Consider the following 10,592-nt stretch of genomic DNA (forward strand, 5'->3'; position numbering starts at 1 on the left):
GAGGATGAGATGGCTGGATGGCATCACCAACTCGATGGACATGAGTTTGGGTGAACTCTGGGAGTTGGTGATGGACAGGGAGGCCTGGTGTGCAGCAGTCCATGGGGTTGCTAAGAGTCGGACACGACTGAGCGACTTCACTTTCACCTTCACGCATTGGAGAAGCAAATGGCAACCCACTCCAGTGTTCTTGCCTGGAGAATCCCAGGGACAGGGGAGCCTGGTGGGCTACTGTCTATGGGGTCGCACAGAGTCAGACACAACTGAAGCGACTTAGCAGCAGCAGCAGACCCTCTGTATACAACATGAAGTACAGCACGCAAATGAACTCTAATTTGAGGCACTGATTTTCAAGACAAGAGTGTAGTGTAACAATTGGTCTCCAACTTGTTCCTGGTTTAGTTACTAGAGATAGATACATCCACATTTATGAATCAAATACAATTGGGATTATAGAAGATTTAGGCCAAGATCAAAAAGCATTGGTGGTTTTCAGTAGGGGATGGTTCTACAAGATTCATTTCTAATGTTCAGAAATAACTCTATTTAAATACAAGTAATAATAAAGACTTAAACTCATCATATATTTTGTGTTCTCTTGGTACTCAAAATCCTAGTCCTTGCATTTTCTCTAGAGGGGTCATAACTGAATGTCTTTTCTACTTCTCGCTGTTAGTGTTTAAGTAAAATTGCTCTTGTAGCATTTCTACACTTCCTGTCTATGCTTTGTTCCTTCATATTTAACAGTATAAAGCTGTGTATCTTTAATAAATAAAATTAATATTCATAGTCCTTGGGTTGGGAACATCCCCTGGAGGAGGACATGGCAACCCACTCCAGTATTCTTACCTGGAGCATCCCCATGGACAGAGGAGCCTGGCCACAGTCCATGTAGTTGCAAAGAGTCGGACATGATTGAACAACTAAGCACAGCACACAGCACAGTCGTTGCACAGTTCAGTTCAGTTCAGTTCAGTTCAGTCGCTCAGTCGTGTCCGACTCTTTGCGACCCCATGAACTGCATCACGCCAGGCCTCCCTGTCCATCACCAACTCCCGGAGTTCACCCAAACTCATGTCCATCGAGTCGGTGATGCCATCCAGCCATCTCATCCTCTGTCGTCCCCTTCTCCTGCCCCCAATCCTTCCCAGCATCAGAGTCTTTTGCAATGAGTCAACTCTTTGCATCAGGTGGCCAAAGTACTGGAGTTTCAGCTTTAGCATCAGTCCTTCCAAAGAACACTCAGGACTGATCTCCTTCAGAATGGACTGGTTGGATCGCCTTGCAGTCCAAGGGACTCTCAAGAGTCTTCTCCAACACCACAGTTCAAAAGCATCAATTCTTCGGTGCTCAGCTTTGTTCACAGTCCAACTCTCACATCCATACATGACCACTGGAAAAACCATAACCTTGACTAGACAGACCTTTGTTGGAAAAGTCATGTCTCTGCTTTTGAATACGCTGTCTAGGTTGGTCATAACTTTCCTTCCAAGGAGTAAGCGTCTTTTAATTTCTACATGGCCACAATTGCCATCTGCAGTGATTTTGGAGCCCAAAAAAATAAAGTCTGACACTGTTTCCACTGTTTCCCCATCTATTTCCCATGAAGTGATGGGACCAGATGCCATGATCTTCATTTTCTGAATGTTGAGCTTTAACCCAACTTTTTCACTCTCCTCTTTCACTTTCACCAAGGGACTTTTGAGTTCCTCTTCACTTTCTGCCATAAGGGTGGTGTCATCTGCATATCTGAAGGTTATTGATATTTCTCCTGCCAATCTTGATTCCAGCTTGTGCTTCTTCCAGCCCAGTGTTTCTCATGATGTACTCTGCATAGATGTTAAATAAGCAGGGTGACAATATACAGTCTTGACGTACTCCTTTTCCTATTTGGAACCAGTCTGTTGTTCCATGTCCAGTTCTAACTGTTGCTTCCTGACCTGCATATAGGTTTCTCAAGAGGCAGGTGAGGTGGTCTGGTATTCCCATCTCTTTCAGAATTTTCCACAGTTTATTGTGATCCACACAGTCAAAGGCTTTGGCATAGTCAATAAAGCAGAAATAGATGTTTTTCTGGAACTCTCTTGCTTTTTCCATGATCCAGCGGATGTTGGCAATTTGATCTCTGGTTCCTATGCCTTTTCTAAAACCAGCTTGAACATCTGGAAGTTCATGGTTCATATATTGCTGAAGCCTGGCTTGGAGAATCTTGAGCATTACTTTACTAGCATGTGAGATGAGTGCAACTGTGAGGTAGTTTGAGCATTCTTTGGCATTGCCTTTCTTTGGGATTGGAATGAAAACTGATCTGTTCCAGTTCTGTGGCCACTGCTGAGTTTTCCAAATTTGCTGGCATATTGAGTGCAGCACTTTCACAGCATCATCCTTCAGGATTTGAACAAAGTACTGACAAATCAGCAGAAGAATGTGATGATTACCCGTATAATCCTAACACTCAGAACAACTGTTAACACTGTTTGTGAGACGCCTTTAAATCTTAGCAATATACTCATTCAGCTTCTATGTCTATTAATATTCTTCCTCAATGTTATTTTTAGTGGGTATGTAGTTTCCTATTGTATGGATGGCAACATGGTTTATTTAATGAATCCCCCAATGTTGACATTTGGCTTGCTCCCAAGAGGTTTTACCATCATAAACAGGGTTGAGATGGGCATAACAAGGGTTGTTTTTGCAGACATGTTGGACAGGATGTCTTCATACTCCCAGCATGAATTTAGAGAGGAGTCTGGGCTCAGTCACAACTGTTGGGATGAACGGCTTCTTGCCTGTGCTTTCAGTGGGACCTCTTGGCTGTTCAGTGGGACCGCTTGGCTATTCCCACGTATGTCTTGTTTTGTGATTAACTTGATCCAGCTGTACCCAGGGCTCCAGTTAGGACTTTTGCGCTGCAGCATGAGCTGGGGGCATTGGAGCCGCGGTTGAGCGTTGCTGAGGATAGTGGGTGCTCAGGTGGGTGTGAGCCCAAGGTATTGTGGGTGGCAGAACAGGGGGACAGGCTGTGAGCCCTGGGAAAAGAGGCCACCAGAGACATGTGCAGGAGCTTCCCAAGAGCCTCTCTCGAGGCCGTTTCCTTTGGAAGGAAAAGGAAAACAGCCTAAGACGCATTGCTTCAATGGGATGAAGGGAGAATAACCTTTGCCAAGGGCTTCAGCCGGGACAGTGACGGTATCCGAGAGTCCTTCACTGGCTCCACCTCCTGCTTTGCTTCTCTGCTTTTCCCCCAGCTGGCCTTCCCCAATTTCTTTTTTGTTGATTAATCATTATTTATTAATACTTGTCATTTATTTATATGTTACAGAAAGTAATTGAGTATAACTTTATGTTATACAAAAAAAGAAATCCAAAAAGAAACCTAATGACAAGTAACAGCCATTGTATTTTTTTCCATAGTAAAAAAATTGTACAGAATTAAAGTGTATGGAATACTTTTACCTACAGGAACAAACCAGGAAGGAGATCTTAAAACTTAGTGCATTCCTCTGCACTCTCCTCTGGAGGGTGGGGACTGGCTGGGAAAGGGCACAAGAGATCTTTCTGGGGCAATGAAAACGTTGTTTGTTGAATGGGCTGTGGATCAGACATCTGTCAAATTCACAGGATGGGACGGTGCTCTCAAGAGCTCTGCACTTCACTATACATAAATGCATGGGTGCGTGCTGAGTCGCTTCAGCTGTGTCTCTTTGCCACTCTATGGACTGCAGCCCGCCAGGCTGGTTCTTTACCACTAGCGCCACCTGGGGAGCCCATACATAAATGATGTTCAATAATTAAAAAAAAAAAAAAAATTAAATGTGTCCTGCAATTGCAAACCAGCAGGATCTTGCTGTTTCTGTGCAAGTTAACAGAAATGTGATAAGGTGGAGGAAAAATAGGAAGAAAGGCACAGGAGGGGCTGTCCAGGGAATGATGTCCCGTGAGGGATTGTGGGGAGGGGTCCCTGTGGGAGGCTCAGTTGAGTCAGCTCCCACCCTCTGCTCTCTCACCTGCACGAAGGACCCAGGAGTCAAGCCTGTGTGCAAGCTGGTGCCGTGGTGAGAGTCTAAGGTCCCCTGTGTGACAGCCCAGCCTGGAGCCTGACGCAGAACTGGGAACAACATGCAGGAAGCATTCCTGAACCTACAGCTTTTCCAGAGAGATCTTTAGATGGCTCTGGGCTGCTGCTATGCACCATGATTTCTTGTGTAGGACGGGGAAGAGTCAAGAAGATAGGGGCTGGCATGCTTCTGACTGTTATTTCTGAGCATCAGAGAAACCCCCACCTGGGACTGCTGGCTGTGCTTTTCCAGCATGGGCCCTGGGGAAAGTGGTAAGTGGAGAAACTCTGTACTTGGAGAAAGCAGGTATCTGAGGACTGGGCAGTTCTGACTGAAAGAGGCAAAGCCAGTAAGAAGGACTGATGATAGCTGAGTGCAGTGTAGAGCTGGCTAAATGCCTTTGCCTCCAGCTGCCCTTTATACTGTCACATGTAAAACCAACCTGATTATGATATTGTAAAGCAAATTTTAGAGGGATTTTGTGTATATATTATATCACAAGGGACGCCCAAGAGTACTGGAGTGGGTAGCCTATCCCTTCTCCAGTGGATCTTTCCAACACAGGAATCGAACTGGGGCCTCCTTCTTTGCGGGTGGATTCTTTACCAACTAAGCTATCAGGGAAGCCCTATATATACACGTGTGTGTGTGTGTATGTGTATATATATATATATAGGGTTTCCCAGGTGGCTCAGCAGTAAAGAACTCTTCTGCTAACGGAAGAGCCATAGGAGATGTGGCTTTGATCCCTGGGTTGGGAAGATCCCCTGGAGAAGGAAATGGCAACTCACTCCACTACTCTTGCCTGGAGAATCCCATAGACAGAGGAGCCTGGTGGACTACAGTTCATGGGGTCGCAAAGAGTGGGACGTGACTGACCAACTGAGCTTACATGGGTATATATATACTCACACACATGCACATATATATATATAATACTTCACTTAATAACTCACTTGGTAGGTATTTGATAATAATATTTTGATATAAAAATAAAATTGTGTACAAATTAAAGGGAGGATCAGTGAGTGACTTATAGAAGAAACTTACCAGAGCTTGATGGGATAATATTATACACTAAGAAGACTTAATCTAGAGCAATAGACTCACCTGAGCTGGCTATTGAAAATGCAGCTTCCAGTTCAGTTCAGTTCAGTCGCTCAGTCGTGTCCGACTCTTTGTGACCCCATGAACTGCGGCACGCCAGGCCTCCCTGTCCATCACCCACTCCCAGAGTTCACCCAAACCCATGTCTATTGAGTCGGTGATGCCATCCAACCATCTTATCTCCTGTCATCCCCTTCTCCTCCTGCCCTCAATCTTTCCCAGCATCAGGGTCTTTTCAAATGAATCAGCTCTTCGCATCAGGTGGCCAAAGTATTGGAGTTTCAGCTTCAACGTCAGTCCTTCCAATGAACACCCAGGACTGATCTCCTTTAAGATGAACTGGCCCCCCTCAAAAGAGATTTGATTAAATGGGTCAGGAGTGGGGACCCAGGAATCTGCATTTTAAACAATTAGTTGCTACTGATGTAGGTGGTTCATAGATACAAATTGACCAAGAACACCTAGTACTAGAGTGGACCCACTCCAGGCCACATGCTTGTGTACCTGCTATTCTGAGAGCCTTCCCAGACTGGTGTGTGCCTTTATGAGTCTGGGGTGTGTTGAAAGTCAGATTGGTTTTTACAATCAGAGACAGGGAGGGCAGCGAAGAAGGGCCTGAGTGAGGTGGGCTCTTTTTGTTGAAGTCTTTTGGTTTGATCCTTTGAGTTGTGGCAGCTTAAAGAGAGCCAAAGTTCTCTTAGAGAGAATGGGACCAAGGAATGAGAAACTTAGAGATCAACGCCAGACATGCAGTGTGAGAGGGGAGAAGACCCCAGAGAGGGCTGGAAGGATCCAGGGGAAGTGATAAAAAAGAAGGAATGTACGTCCACACAACTCTTGACTCTGGGCCAAGGCCTCCATCTAGCCCACTCTGTGCTCATGTCAATGCTCCGAGATGGGCAAAGGCATTCCCTCCTACGTGTGGATAGAGGGTGGCTTGGAAAGGTTAGCTGACAGGCTATAATAAGGATGAAAGTCAGTATTTCATTCTGGAACCATGTGGTTCCTAAGCTCTGGCTCTTTACCTAGTGCTTTGTTTTTTTTCTTTCTTTTTTTTTTTTTTGATGTGGACCATTTTTAAAGTTTTTACTGAAATTGTTGCAACATTGCTTCTGCTTTATGTTTTGTTTTTTTGGCCGCAAGGCTTGTGGGATCTTAGCTCTGTGACCAGGGATCAGATCTGCACCCTGCCCATTGGAAGGCAAAGTCTCAACCACTGGACCAGCAGGGAAGTCCCCCTGGTGCTTTGAAAGACGAGTAATATGTAGCCACTCTATCCTTCTATACGTTTATTCATTATTTCATTTACCTACACAATGTGAATGAACTGCTACTCAGGTACTGAGGTAGGGCCCAAGGATTGACTGGAAAACCAACAAGACATTATTCTAGATTTTAATAGACACATACATTAAACAACCACACAGGTCACTACAACTTTGAAACAGTTGTAAGGAAAGTTAGGAAAGTTGTAAGGAAAGTAAAAAGGAAAGTTGCAGGCTCTATACAAAAGAAAGCAAGGACTCTTAATTTTGATTGGAGGATTAGAAAAGGCCTCTCTGAGAATGTGGCATTTCAGCTGAGACTTGAAAGGTGGGTAGGAATTAGACAAGCTCCAGTGTAGTGAAGAAGGTCCCAGAACTTCTGTGATGAGAGGAATATTCTGTATCTGTGTTGTCCAGTATGGTACCAGTGAATCGCATGTGATTACTGAGCCCTTGAATGTGTCTTGTGGGACTGAGAAACTGAATTTTCAATTTTATTTAATTTCAATTATTTAAGTATATGTATAAAAAAAGTCACATATAGGGACTTCCCTAGTGGTCCAGTGGTTAAGACTCTGTGCTCCCAATACAGGGAGCCTGGATTCAATCCATGGTCAGGGAACTAGATCCCACATGCTGCAAATAAGTGTTCACCTGCTGCAACTAAGTTCCTGTGTACTGCAACTAAGACCTGGCTCAGTCAAGTAAAGAAATGTTAAAAGTCACATATGGTTACAGCCATTGTATGGGACAGCCCAACTCCAGAACAAAGGAAAAGTTTGTGCGAAGGACCTGAGCTGGAAAAGGTGGCTTCCTGGAGACTACTATTGGGCCACAAAGGGGAGCAGGGTGTCCAAACCTCATGGGGGGTTTTCAGTTTTACTGCAATGGGGAAGTTGTTCAGTGGTTTTGAGTGGAGGGGTATCTTGATAAATTTTATGTTTTAAGAAGCTCACCCTTCACTGTTCCAAAAGAATCATAGAGAGTGAAAGTAGGAAAAAAAGAAACCAGGGAGGAGGGGATGGTGATGGTTCAGCATAGGGTGGAAATCTGAAAGGAGAAGTGCTGGGGTCCAGCCTCGATGGATCCAGGGTAATTCAAAGTGGGGACGGAGTAGGCGTCTTAGGAAAGAATTATTTAATTAGAAATATGAAGAGATTAGGAAAGAATAGTGTAGTAGGAAAATTAGTGGAGAAAAGAGGCTGAATAACTTGGTTTACGTGGAAAGCTAATAAAGTCTCAAGACAAGAAACTTGCACCACCTACATAGGCCACTGGTGCCTGCTTAAATAGCGGAGGGAGCCCCGCCTTGGGCTCCCTCTCGCGTGGGTCTTAGAAGCCAGGGCAAGTAAGTATACAAGGTGAGCCTCCACGCCCCAGATGGGAATTCAGCCAGAAAAGAAGAGAAGGAGAAAAGACCACATGGGGGAAACCAGTCTTTCCAGTGACTGGTCCATCCTTTATTGTCTGGGAAAGCTTTTTATACTTTTGGTTGTACATAGAGATCAATGGATAATACAAAGTTATGCAGCGTCAGCAGCCCTGACTCTTATCAAGACCAGGCTTTCTCTCTGCATACCTAGCTGTATACACAAGTCTTAGGTGATTTACATCATCTTCTGGCCAGAAGGCCTATTAGCATTTTACAGCCCTTTTCTGATAAGGGTCTGTCAACCAGAAAACTTATTTGCCTTAAGAGTGTTGTTCTTCCCAAAGTCTGGTACCACTCTCAGAAAGCACTAAATAAAGTTACATTCTTACATAGCAAGGACACAACAATTTATAACAAAGAAAGAGGAGTACAGTGATTTATAACAAAGAGAAAATTAATTAACTCAAAAGTCTAGTGTTGCTAACATCAAAAACTACTATATTCCTTTTTCTATATCCCAAGTACATTGATTAATATCCTTCAGGTGCCTAAAAGATAAAGAATATGGAGGCCTGGCAGCAGTCATTGACTCAACAGTGAAACCCATCACCAATATAATTTTTAGCTTTTTAGAAAAGGGCTCTATATCTTTAAGATGCTTTAAGCTTCGTGCCTCTCACTGTTGGGGGGCCGTAAACAATCACAAATGTAGTTAAACCTGTCGGGAAAGTTAGAGAGCCATCAAAGGGATTTGAACTGAAACACTCCTTTTATATTCAGGAGACTGTCAATTGGAGCTCTAAGTTAACTTTTTCCAGAGAAAGGTGGTCGGGGATAGCCCCCTGTTATGTCAGAAGAGTGGAAAGCACAGTACAATAAGGCAGGCAGACTCTGGTTTTGGGAGTAGATGTTCGAGAAAATTCAGCAAGGCTCCCTTAAGGCCCGACTCGGCTTTGCCTATTGGACCCCTTAACCTCATGACCTTTGTTTGCCATGGGTGGGACTCATTGTGCTGGCTCCCAGCAGAGAAGAAGGGGACAAATTTATGATACCATTTTTAAGTAGAATTGACAGAAAATGTAGTTTAAAAGAAACAGAATACAGGTTGCTGGACCTGTGTTGACTAATATGGTAGCCACCAGCCCATTATGGCTACTTAAACTTAAAGTAATTAAAATTAAATTCAATAAAAAATGTTGTTTGCCCACAAGAGGAACATTTCAAATGTTCAGTGGCCACACAGGGCTATCGGCTGCCACTACTGGACTGTGTAGCTTTAGTGAACATGTCCATCATGGCAATAACTTCTACTGGCTGGTGCTAAGGTCATTTGGAAAAGTATTAAAAAATGGGTCTAAGAAGAGATCAAAAAGTCATCGCATTTGACACCCTTGTTTTGAAGGTGACATATTGGATGTGCTCAGGTGATATCACTAGAGTGGTACCCACAGCAGGCTTGCTCTCATATGGCAGCCTCCTGCACTGACTTGCTTTATATAAGCATCATTGGCTAAAACTCCAGCTTTCCAACTCCTAGAAGGCTCAGATCCAGTTCTGACTCAGATTACTGAATCATTCCATAGCAGTTCAGAGAAGGAAGCCCAGACAAAGCATAATCACCATTGCTGTTTCCACATAACATAGCCCAGGGCTGGAGGCTTGGAGAGCATATTTAGTCCTTTCTACAGCATGGTTGCTTTCTGAAAACCACACGCCACACACTGAGCCTGATTTTGTCATTCAATCCCATCCCCTCACTCAGCCTCTCCCCAGAAATACCAAAGACGTGGCTTCTAAAGAAGCACTATTGGCTTAAGTCTAGACCCCAGGTAGACCCTGTGGTAAGAGAAGCAAAAAGAAAAGAAAAAGCCTGCATGAGTGAGATTTCCTGGTAATTCTGACCTGGTAAATTCTGGGAACAATGAAGTAAGCACACAGGAAGTAGGTGAAAAGGGAAAACAAAAAGGTCCTTGTTTTCATCACATTTGCACTTCTGGCTGTGGGCAGGGCTTCGTTTTGGATGAGCCAGGTGGAGGAACGGGTGAGAAGCTGTCTGAAGAGTGAACTTGGGAAGGAGACAGTGGAGGACAGCCGACCTCTAAGGTCGTGTGATCCCCCAACACCTCGATGTGCTGAACTTGAACAGACGTCCCTGTAGGACAGAAGGTTTCTCTCCTGTCTTCCCACAGTGCAGGAGGCCGCCACATCCTTCTTCAGTGGGGGTGGTCCTCAGTCCAGTAGCCTTCCGGCATCTCGTGTTGCTCTGTGCCCTCTTGGACTCTAGAGAGGCGATCCATGACAATGGTGCACCCGTATGTCATCCCCCTCAGACAGTGCTTGGATTCACATCCAAGCATTAGTGTTTTCACTGACAGTTGAGCAGAGTAACAAAGCTCCCACTGGTTGAGCCCTGCCTATGTGCTGGGTGCTGTGCAGACTGTTTCATGTGCAGTAGCTCAATCAAACGTCACGAAGATGAGGCTCAGAAAAGTTATAGCAACCACATGACCCACAGTTGTGCTTTTTGGTATTACCCAGATGAATTGGAAACGTATTTCCATACAAAAACCGGCACATGGAGGTTGATAGCAGCTTTATTCATAATTGCCCAAACTTGGAAGCAATCAAGATGTCCTTCAGTAGATGGGTGGATAAATGAAGTATGGTGCATCTTGACGTGGCTTCCCAGGTGGCTCAGTTGTAAAGAATCCGCCTGCCAACATAGCAGGCGGGATGTGACTTTGATCCCTGGGTTGGGAAGATCCCCTGGAGAAGGAAATGGCAACCCAC

Source organism: Budorcas taxicolor, chromosome 11 (genome assembly GCF_023091745.1).
Source record: "Budorcas taxicolor isolate Tak-1 chromosome 11, Takin1.1, whole genome shotgun sequence".
NCBI lineage: Eukaryota > Metazoa > Chordata > Mammalia > Artiodactyla > Bovidae > Budorcas > Budorcas taxicolor.